This window comes from Chiloscyllium punctatum, chromosome 6, assembly GCF_047496795.1.
Source record: "Chiloscyllium punctatum isolate Juve2018m chromosome 6, sChiPun1.3, whole genome shotgun sequence".
Classification (NCBI taxonomy): Eukaryota; Metazoa; Chordata; class Chondrichthyes; order Orectolobiformes; family Hemiscylliidae; genus Chiloscyllium; species Chiloscyllium punctatum.
The window spans coordinates 14,446,344-14,455,652 of record NC_092744.1 but is presented as its reverse complement, the minus strand read 5'-3'; positions in this window follow the sequence as shown (position 1 = coordinate 14,455,652).

Genomic DNA, 9,309 nt, shown 5'->3' with positions numbered 1-9,309 from the left:
ATCATACATTGCCACGGGCTGCATAGGAAACTGATGTTCCCATTCATTTGCAATTCTCTCAAACATGGGCAAGAAAATACTGTGGAGCTGCAATGAGGCCACAGCACTTTGGAAAACTGCAGCCCTTTCCCACAACTTCAACTCTATAAAATCCAAAACAGATAGCTGGGATCTTACAGACATGAGCACAAATAGAAATAAACTATGTGGACTTAGAATCATAGAATCCCTACAATGTGGAAGCAGGCCATTCGGCTCATTGAGTCCACACTGCCCCATGAACAGCATCCCCACCCAGACTCACCCCATCCCTGCATTTCCCATGGCTAACCCACCTATCCTGAACACTATGTGACAATTTAGCATGGCCACTCCAGCTAACCTGTGGGAGGAAACCCAAGCAGAGAAGGGGAGAACGTCCAGTCACCCGAGACTGGAATTGAACCCAGGTGCCCTGAGACAGTAGTGCTAACCACTGAGTCACTGTGTTGCCCCAACTTGACAGATCAGTTCAGGAGTTTGGAAATTTGAGAACAGATGGACATCAATAAGCTTGGTTCCATCTCTGATAGTTTGCACCATTTCAATTATCATGAAGAAATTACTGGTGATTTTAAATGCATTTCAGACTGATCCTCTGAACAGGTGAGTACAGAAATACTTTGCCGACGATTTAGAATGTGGAACTTGCCACTTACGAGTAGCTGAATACAAGAGCTGAGATGGTCTTTGAGAGGAAGCATGATCAGAATAAGGGACAAAGATTGAGTTTGGGTTAGACAAGTAAAAGGAGTGAAGAAGTCTTGTGTGGAATATAAACACATGCATCAGACTAATACGTACAAACAAGAGGAGTAGGCCATTCAGCCCCTTGAACCTGCCCTGCTGTCAGGTGTGACTGGGCGAAAGTGAGGACTGGAGACGCTGGGGATTAGAGTCAAGAGTGTGGTGCTGGAAAAGCACAGCAGGTCAGGCAGCATCCAAGGAGCAGGAAAATCAATGTTTCGAGCAAACGCCCTTCATCAGGAATAAGGCTGGGAACCTCAGGGGTGGAGAGATAAATGGGAGGGGGTTGGGGCTGGGGGGGAAGGTAGCTGAGAGTGCAATAGGTGGATGGAGGTGGGGGTAATGGTGATAGGTCAGAGGGGAAGGTGAAGTGGATAGGTGGGAAGGAAGATTGACAGGACAGGTCATGAGGGCGGTGCTGAGCTGGAAGGTTGGATCTGGGATAAGGTGGGGGGAGGGGAAATGAGGAAACTGGTGAAATCCACATTGATGTCATGGGATTTGAGGGTCCCAGGGTGGAAGATGAGGTGTTCTTCCTCCAGGCGTCGGGTGGTGAGAGAGTGACGATAGAGGAAGCCCAAAAACTGCATGTCCTTGGCAGAATGGGAAGGGGAGTTGAAGTGTTCGGCCACGGGGCAGTGGGGTTGATTAGTGCGGGTGTCCTAGAGATGTCCTCTGAAGTGCTCTGCGAGTAGGCGTCCTGTGTCTCCAACGTAGAGGAGATTGCATCGGGAGCAACGGATACAGTAAATGATGTGTGGAAGTGCAGGTGAAACTTTGATAGATGTGGAAGACCCCTTTGGGGCCTTGGACGGAGGTGAGGGGGAGGGGGGGAGGTGTGGGCGCAGGTTTTGCAATTTCTGCGACGGCTGATCAAACTAATCTTAAATCTGTATTCTCATCGACTGATAACTTTTCACCCCCTTAATTAACAAGAATCTGTCTACCTTTGCCATAAAATATTCAACAACTCTGCTTCCACCAGCTTTTCAGGAAGAACTCAAAAGACTCACAGAAAAATTTCACCCAAACTGTCTTAAATAGGCGAATCCAGTTTTTAAACAGTGACCCCCTAGTTCCAGGTTCTGCCATAACAGGACACATCCTCTCTATACAACTGGACTGTTTATGCGCTGCAACACCAGAGAAACATGTAATTACCCCCAAAACAGCTTTGCAAAATTGTACATCTCGGCAAAAGTGAGTCCTGCAGATGCTGGAGGTCAGAATCTAGATCAGAGTGGTGCTGGAAAAGCGCAGCAGGTCAGGCAGCATCCGAGGAGTGGGAAAATCAATGTTTCGGGCAAAAGCCCTTCGTCAGAGAAAATTGTACATCCGTATATTGAAGATTCAGAGTTCATCAGGTGACAAAGGATCAGTGCACCAAAAGCTAGTACTTCCAAATAAACCTGTTGGACTATAACCTGGTGTTGCGTAATTTGTAATTTCGATGATCCATATCTTCAGTTAACAAATTAATTCTGAATTGCGTGTAATTTCTATTAAACAAAAAGGAATTGTAGTAAACATTTATGACTTGCTGCTTTTCACATTTAATACCGCTTAGAGAAATTAAATGTAAAGCTATGAACAAGTATTTTATCAAGGCTAATGATCCATATTTTGGAGGTGCCAGTGTTGGACTGGCGCAGACAAAGTTACAAATCACACAACACCAGGTTATATTCCAACAGGTTTACTGTGTTTGGAAGCACTAACTTTCAGAGCTAGTTCCTTCATCTGATTATAACTGCTCAGAAGGGAAGGGGAAAGAGGAGCAGAGCAGTAGTCATTGGGGACTCCATAGTTAGGGGGACAGACAGGAGGTTCTGTGGGGATGAGAGAGACTCACGGTTGATGTGTTGCCTCCCAGGTGCCAGGGTTCGTAATGTCTCTGATCGTGTTTTGGAGATCCTTAAGGGGGAGGGGAAGCAGCCCCAAGTCATAGTCCACATAGGCACCAACGACGTAGGTAGGAAGAGAGATGGGGATTTAAGGCAGAAATTCAGGGAGCTAGGATGGAAGCTTAGAGCTAGGATGAACAGAGTTGTTGTCTCTGGTTTGTTGCCTGTGCCACGTGCTAGTGAGGCGAGGAATAGGGAAAGAGAGGAGTTGAGCACGTGGCTACAGGGATGGTGCAGGACAGAGGGTTTTGGATTCTTGGATAATTGGGGCTCTTTCTGGGGTAGGTGGGACCTCTACAAACGGGATGGTCTTCATCTGAACCAGAGGGGTACCAATATCCTGGGGGGGAATTCGCTAAGGCTATTGGGGTGGGTTTAAACTAATCCAGCAGGGGATGGGAACCAAAATTGTAGTTCGAGTATAGAAAAGGTTGGAGAGTAGGGAGGTCCAAAATCAAGTTTCATGGTCGCAAGATGGCACCGGCAAGCAAGAAGTTGGTTTGAAGTGTGTCTACTTCAATGCCAGGAGCATCGGAATAAGATGGGTGAACTTGCAGCATGGGTTGGTACCTGGGACTTCGATGTTGTGGCCATTTCAGAGACATGGATAGAGCAGGGACAGGAATGGTTATTGCAGGTTCCAGGATTTAGATGTTTCAGTAAGAACAGGGAAGATGGTAAAAGAGGGGGCGGGGGTGTGGCATTGTTGGTCAAGGACAGTATTACAGTTGCAGAAAGGATGTTTGGAGACTCGTCAACTGAGGTAGTATGGGCTGAGGTTAGAAACAGGAAAGGAGAGGTCACCCTGTTGGGAGTTTTCTATAGGCCTCCAAATAGTCCCAGAGATGTAGAGGAAAGGATAGCAAAGATGATTCTCGATAGGAGTGAGAGAGAAAGGGTAGTTGTCATGGGGGACTTCAACTTTCCAAATATTGACTGGAACACTATAGTATGAGTTGTTGTGGTTCTGTTCGCCAAGCTGGGAATTTGTGTTGCAGATGTTTCATCCCCTGTCTAGGTGACATCCTCAGTGTTTGGGAGCCTCCTGTGAAGCGCTTCTGCGATGTTTCCTCTGGCATTTATAGTGATTTGTATCTGCCGCTTCTGGTTGTCAGTTCCAGCTGTCCGCTGCAGTAGTCGGTATATTGGGTCCAGGTCGATGTGCTTATTGATTGAATCTGTGGATGAGTGCCATGCCTCCTATGTGATGGTACAGAGAACACCAAACGGCGAATTCACCACAAAGGTATACAGGAAAGCCACTCACACAAACCAAGTCCTAAACTACAAAAGCAACCACCCCAACACACACAAAAGAAGTTGCATCAAGACACTGTTCAAAAGGGCCACAACACACTGCAGCACACCAGAACTGCAAAAAGAGGAAGAAGAACACCTATACAATGTATTCACCAAAAACGGATACCCCCACAATTTCATCAACAGATGCCTAAGGGAAAGACAACAGAACGAGGACATGCCACAGCCCAAAGGACTAGCCACACTACCATACATCAAAAACATTTCTGAACTGACAGCCAGACTACTGCAACCATTAGGACTCATAACAGCACACAAACCAACAGCCACTCTCAGACAATAACTCATCAGGACGGAGGACCCAATACCCAGTCTGAGCAAAACCAATGTACAAAATCCCATGCAAAGACTGCACAAAACACTACATAGGACAAACAGGAAGACAGCTAACGATCCACATCCATAAACACCAACTAGCCATGAAACAACACGACCAGCTATCCTTAGTAGCCACACAATCAGGTGACAAGCAACATGAGTTCGACTGGGACAACACTACTATTATGGGACAAGCCAAACAGAGAACAGCCAGGGAATTCCTAGAGGCTTATGCCCGAAACGTCGATTCTCCTGTTCCTTGGATGCTGCCTGACCTGCTGCGCTTTTCCAGCAACACATTTTTAAGCTCTGATCTCCAGAATCTGCAGTCCTCACTTTCTCCTACCAAAGCTTTAAAGTCTTGAGAAAGGACAAGTTACAACAGGACACTCCATGACAACATGCAAGGAACAGAAAGTATAAAAAGTAAAGAAAGAAGGAAGTTCAGAGAAGCATAGAGTTTCCTTCCTCCTTCAGCGTTTCACTTATTACATCAGGTTACTATGATGCTGGCTGATCTCAATTCCCATTAAGCATTATTTCAGATAGTCTTGCCCCTAACCCTACCCCACATCTCTAGGTTAATGACCAGCATTGAAACACACTGGCTTTAACTGCTCCAGTGGCTGAGTCCTTCTGGAGCCATTGAGTCCCAGAGTGGGATTCACCCTCAGGTCCTCTGGCTCAGAGGCAGGAGGAGCAGCCACTGAGATTACTCTCCAGTCCCCAGTCTCGCAGGGCACCACAATTGCAATAAAACAGGTAAACTAAACAAGAGGTTCAGGGGAGAAACGTTAGCATTCAGATGTCTTTAGATGGTATCAATAGCTCAAAGCTTACGTGCAGGCACAAATAGCAATAAGGAAGGCAAGTTTCTTCAAAAAGGTTGGAGGAAGGAATTGTTGCTGCGTTTATATAGAGCTTTGGTGAAACCACAGCTGAAACACTGCATTTTGTTCAGATTTCATACTTAAAGGAGGATATACTTGATCAGTGATGTGTGATACCGGGATAGATGGCAGTTCCGGACGAGAGATGGAGTTGGATATGTCTCTATTTTCTGGTGATATGACAAATAGATACTCATTGAAATGAGAGGGCTGAACAGGGAAGATATCTAGAAGCTGTTTCCCCTTGGTTAGGGATGCTAAAACTGAGATTTAAAGGATTGAGGTGAAAGAAGTTTCTTCACTTGCACCTTTGTAATTATCCACATTGCTCATTGACAACTTGGATAATGGCATTGAAATCAAATCTCCAAATTTGCTGATGACACAAAGTTAGTTAGCATTGTAAGCGACAAAGAATTATTGATTGATTTGATAAATGGACAAAACCATGGCAGATGAAGTTCAATGTAAGCAAGTGAGAGGTTATTCATTTTGGAACTTTCTAGATGGCATGAATTTAAACACAGTGGATGAACAAAGAGACCTGGGGTGCAGATGCATAAATCTTTAATAGGCCACAAACGTGCAGAAAATAATCAAGAAAGCTATTGGAAACTAGCCTTTATATCTCGAGGACTGGAGTACAAGTTTGCAGAAGTTGTGCTGCAGTATACAAAACCCTGGTTAGACCCCACTGAGAGCACTGTGAATAGATCTGGAGTTCAGGGTTAAGTTGTGAGGAGAGATTATACAAGTTACAAATTGTTTTTCTGTGTGTTTAGAACATTAAGGGGTTATCTGGTCAAAGTCTTCAAGATATTAACAGGAGATGATAGGCTAGATAAAAACAAACTATTTCCACTGGTTGGAAATTCAAGAATTAGGAGGGATAGTCTGAGAATTAGGGCCAGACCATTCAGGAGAGATGTTAGGAAGCACTTCTAAACACAAAGGCTGGGAGAGGTTTGGAACTGTCTTCCACAAGCGGCAGTTGGTGCTAGATCTGTTTGTTTTAAATCAGAGATAGCTTTTCATTCAGCAAAGGTTCAATCAGATATGGCTCAGAGGTAGGGATACGGAGTTCAGCCACAGAACGACCACAGTAAAGCAGAACAGTCCACTCCTGTTCCTATGTAGAAGGGGTGGGTTTGCTCAGTAAAATATCCTTTTCTCAGACCCCCCCCCCCAAAGGAAATCAAAGGGGTATGAGGTCCGCAATGTCTGACTGAACAACACAGCAGACCTAAGGATCATATAATCTACACTTGCTAAGGAACGCAGGAATAGGAGTTGGTCATTGAGCCTGTATCACAATTTAATATGATCACAGCTGATCAAACACTTCAATGCCTTTTTCTTATATCTTATGGTATTACAGTCTCACTATCCACATAATCTTTTATGCCATTGGTAATCAGAAAAATTGATCTATTCCTTTTGACTTTAGACATACTCAAAGGCTGAGCTGCCACAACCATCTGTGGTAGAAAATTCCAAAAATTCACAATCCTTGAGCAAAAGAAATTCTCACCTTCATCTTAAATGGCAATTTATTTTTAAATGGTGCCCCTGGATCTAGACTCCCTAACCAGGGGAAATACCATACCTGCATTTACTTTGTCTATCCCTTTCAGTATTTTGTAGCTTTCAATTAGATCACGTCTCATTGTTCAAACACGACAGAACATAGGCCTAGTTTGTAATCTCTCGAGTGAACTTATGTTGCATTCCCTCTTAGGTAATAATTCCATTTTTAACTGAAAAGGAACTAGATTAAGAGTCTTAAATATACTTTGGCTTTAGAAAGAATGGAATCCTGAAACAATGACCATGAAATTAAGCTTCCTGTTGCAAATTTTAACAATGAGAAGATGCAAGTTCCATTTGAGAGAGGAAGAGAGTCAGGTCCAGAACAGGAAGATCTGAAATCACCAGCTCACCATATAAGGGACAGGAAGATACTAGTTTTTAAAAATTGATAAACATCCCTGTTAAAAATATGGAGATAGAGAGCAGATTCAGCCACTTGAGCACCTTGATCATGCAAACAAAAGGAAGCTTACAAACGTAGTACTGAATCAGCAAAAGAGAATTAGGATCGGGACTGACAGCCTAAGGTAATCTACAGGATCAGCAAGTAGAAGATCAATTTCCTAAAGCAGCAATAGTTAACGTCAGCAACTTTTCAGTGAAGTATTAATTCACAACTTGTAACCACCTTGACTCAAGAGCTGAATTTGCAAAGGCATCTTGATTAATTGGGCCAGTGGGCTGAGGAGCAGCAGACAGAGTTTAATTTGGATAAACATGAGATATTGCATGTTGGTAAAACAACCAAGGGTAGGACTTATACAGTTTATGGTCGGGCCCTGGGTGATGGGACAGAGAGAACTAGAGGCTCAGGTACATAGTTCTTTGAAAGTTGCATCACAGGTAGACAAGGTGGTTAAGATGGCATTTGGCACACTTGCCTTCATTGCTCAGATTTTTGAGTTTAAGAGTTAAAATGTCATGTTGAGGTTGTACAGGACATTGATGAGGCCTCTTTTAGAGTATTATGCACAGTTCTGGTCGCCCTGCCATAGGAACGATATTATTGGAGAGGGTTCAGAAAAGATTGACCAGGATGTTGCTGGGACAGAAGTTTTGAGTTATAAGAGGTGGCTGGATAGGCTGGGACCTTTCTCCCCTGTGGAGCATAGGAAGTTAAGGGATGACCTTATGCTGGTTTATAAAATCATGAGGGGCATAGAAAATATAAATACTAAGAGTCTTTTCCCTAGGGTGGGGGAATTCTGAACTAGGAGGCATATGTTTAAGATGAGATGAAAAAGATTTAAGGAAGACCCGAGGGGCAACCTTTTCCACACAGAGGGTGGTTAAAATATAGAATAAGTGTCCAGAGGAAGTGGTAGATGCAGGTAAGTTATGACATTTAAAAGATATTTGGACAGGTACATGAATAGGAAAGATTTAGAGGGAAAAGGGCCAAACCAAGGCAAGTGGGACTTATTTAGTTTTGTGAAACTTGGACTGAAGGGTCTGTTTCCATGCCGTATGACTCACTGTCTTTCATTGGTTAAAACATTTACCAATAAGTTGCTTTGTGCACCAATTAAAAAGCATCTTGCTTATTAAAATTTAATTATATTAAGATTAAAACCCCATCATCAGAGATATATTTCCCTCCCCAACCCTATCAGCATCCCAGAAGATCATTCCCTCCACAACTCCCTTGTCAGATCCATACCCCCCACCAGCCCTCACCCCACTCCTGGCACCTTTCCCTGCCACCATAGGAAGCGTAAACTTGCGCCCACACCTCCCCTCTCTCCTCCATCCAAGGATCCTTCCACATCCAAAAGAAATTAACTGTACCTCCACCAATTCCATCGACTATATCCATTGCACCCGATGTGGTCTCCTCTCCATCGGGGAGACAGGGTGTCAAACATGTAGATCATTTCAGAGAACATTTCTGAGACACCAGCACCATCCAACCCCACTGCCCCATGGCTGAACACTTCAACTACCCCTTCCACTCCGCCAAGGACATGCAGGTCCTGGGTCTCTTCCATCGCCAAACCCTTATCACCCAATGCCTGGAGGAAGAACGCTTCATATTCCACCTTGGGACCCTACAACCACACGGGATCAATGTGGATTTCACCAGTTTCCTCATTTCCCCTCCCCTCCCACATTATCCCAGTCCCAAGCCTCCAAAACAGCACCACCTTCATGACCTGTCTATCACCTTTCCCATCTATCCATTCCACCCTCCTCTCCGACCTATTACCTTTTCACCCCCATTCATCTACCTATCGCAATCTCAGCTACTTTACGCCCCCCTGGTCCACAGCCTCATTCCTGACAAAGGACTTATGTTCGAACCGTCAATTCTCCTGCTCCTCAGATGCTGCCTGACCTGCTGTGCTTTTCGAGTACCACACTCTCGACTCTGATCTCCAACATCTGCAGTCCTCACTTTCTCCTATTAAATTGCAATTACAAATTAAGCTCTCTCATCACTTCCATTTATCACACACATCCTCCTTCCATGCCCAATTCTTACTAATCCTTAAAAAAATCCC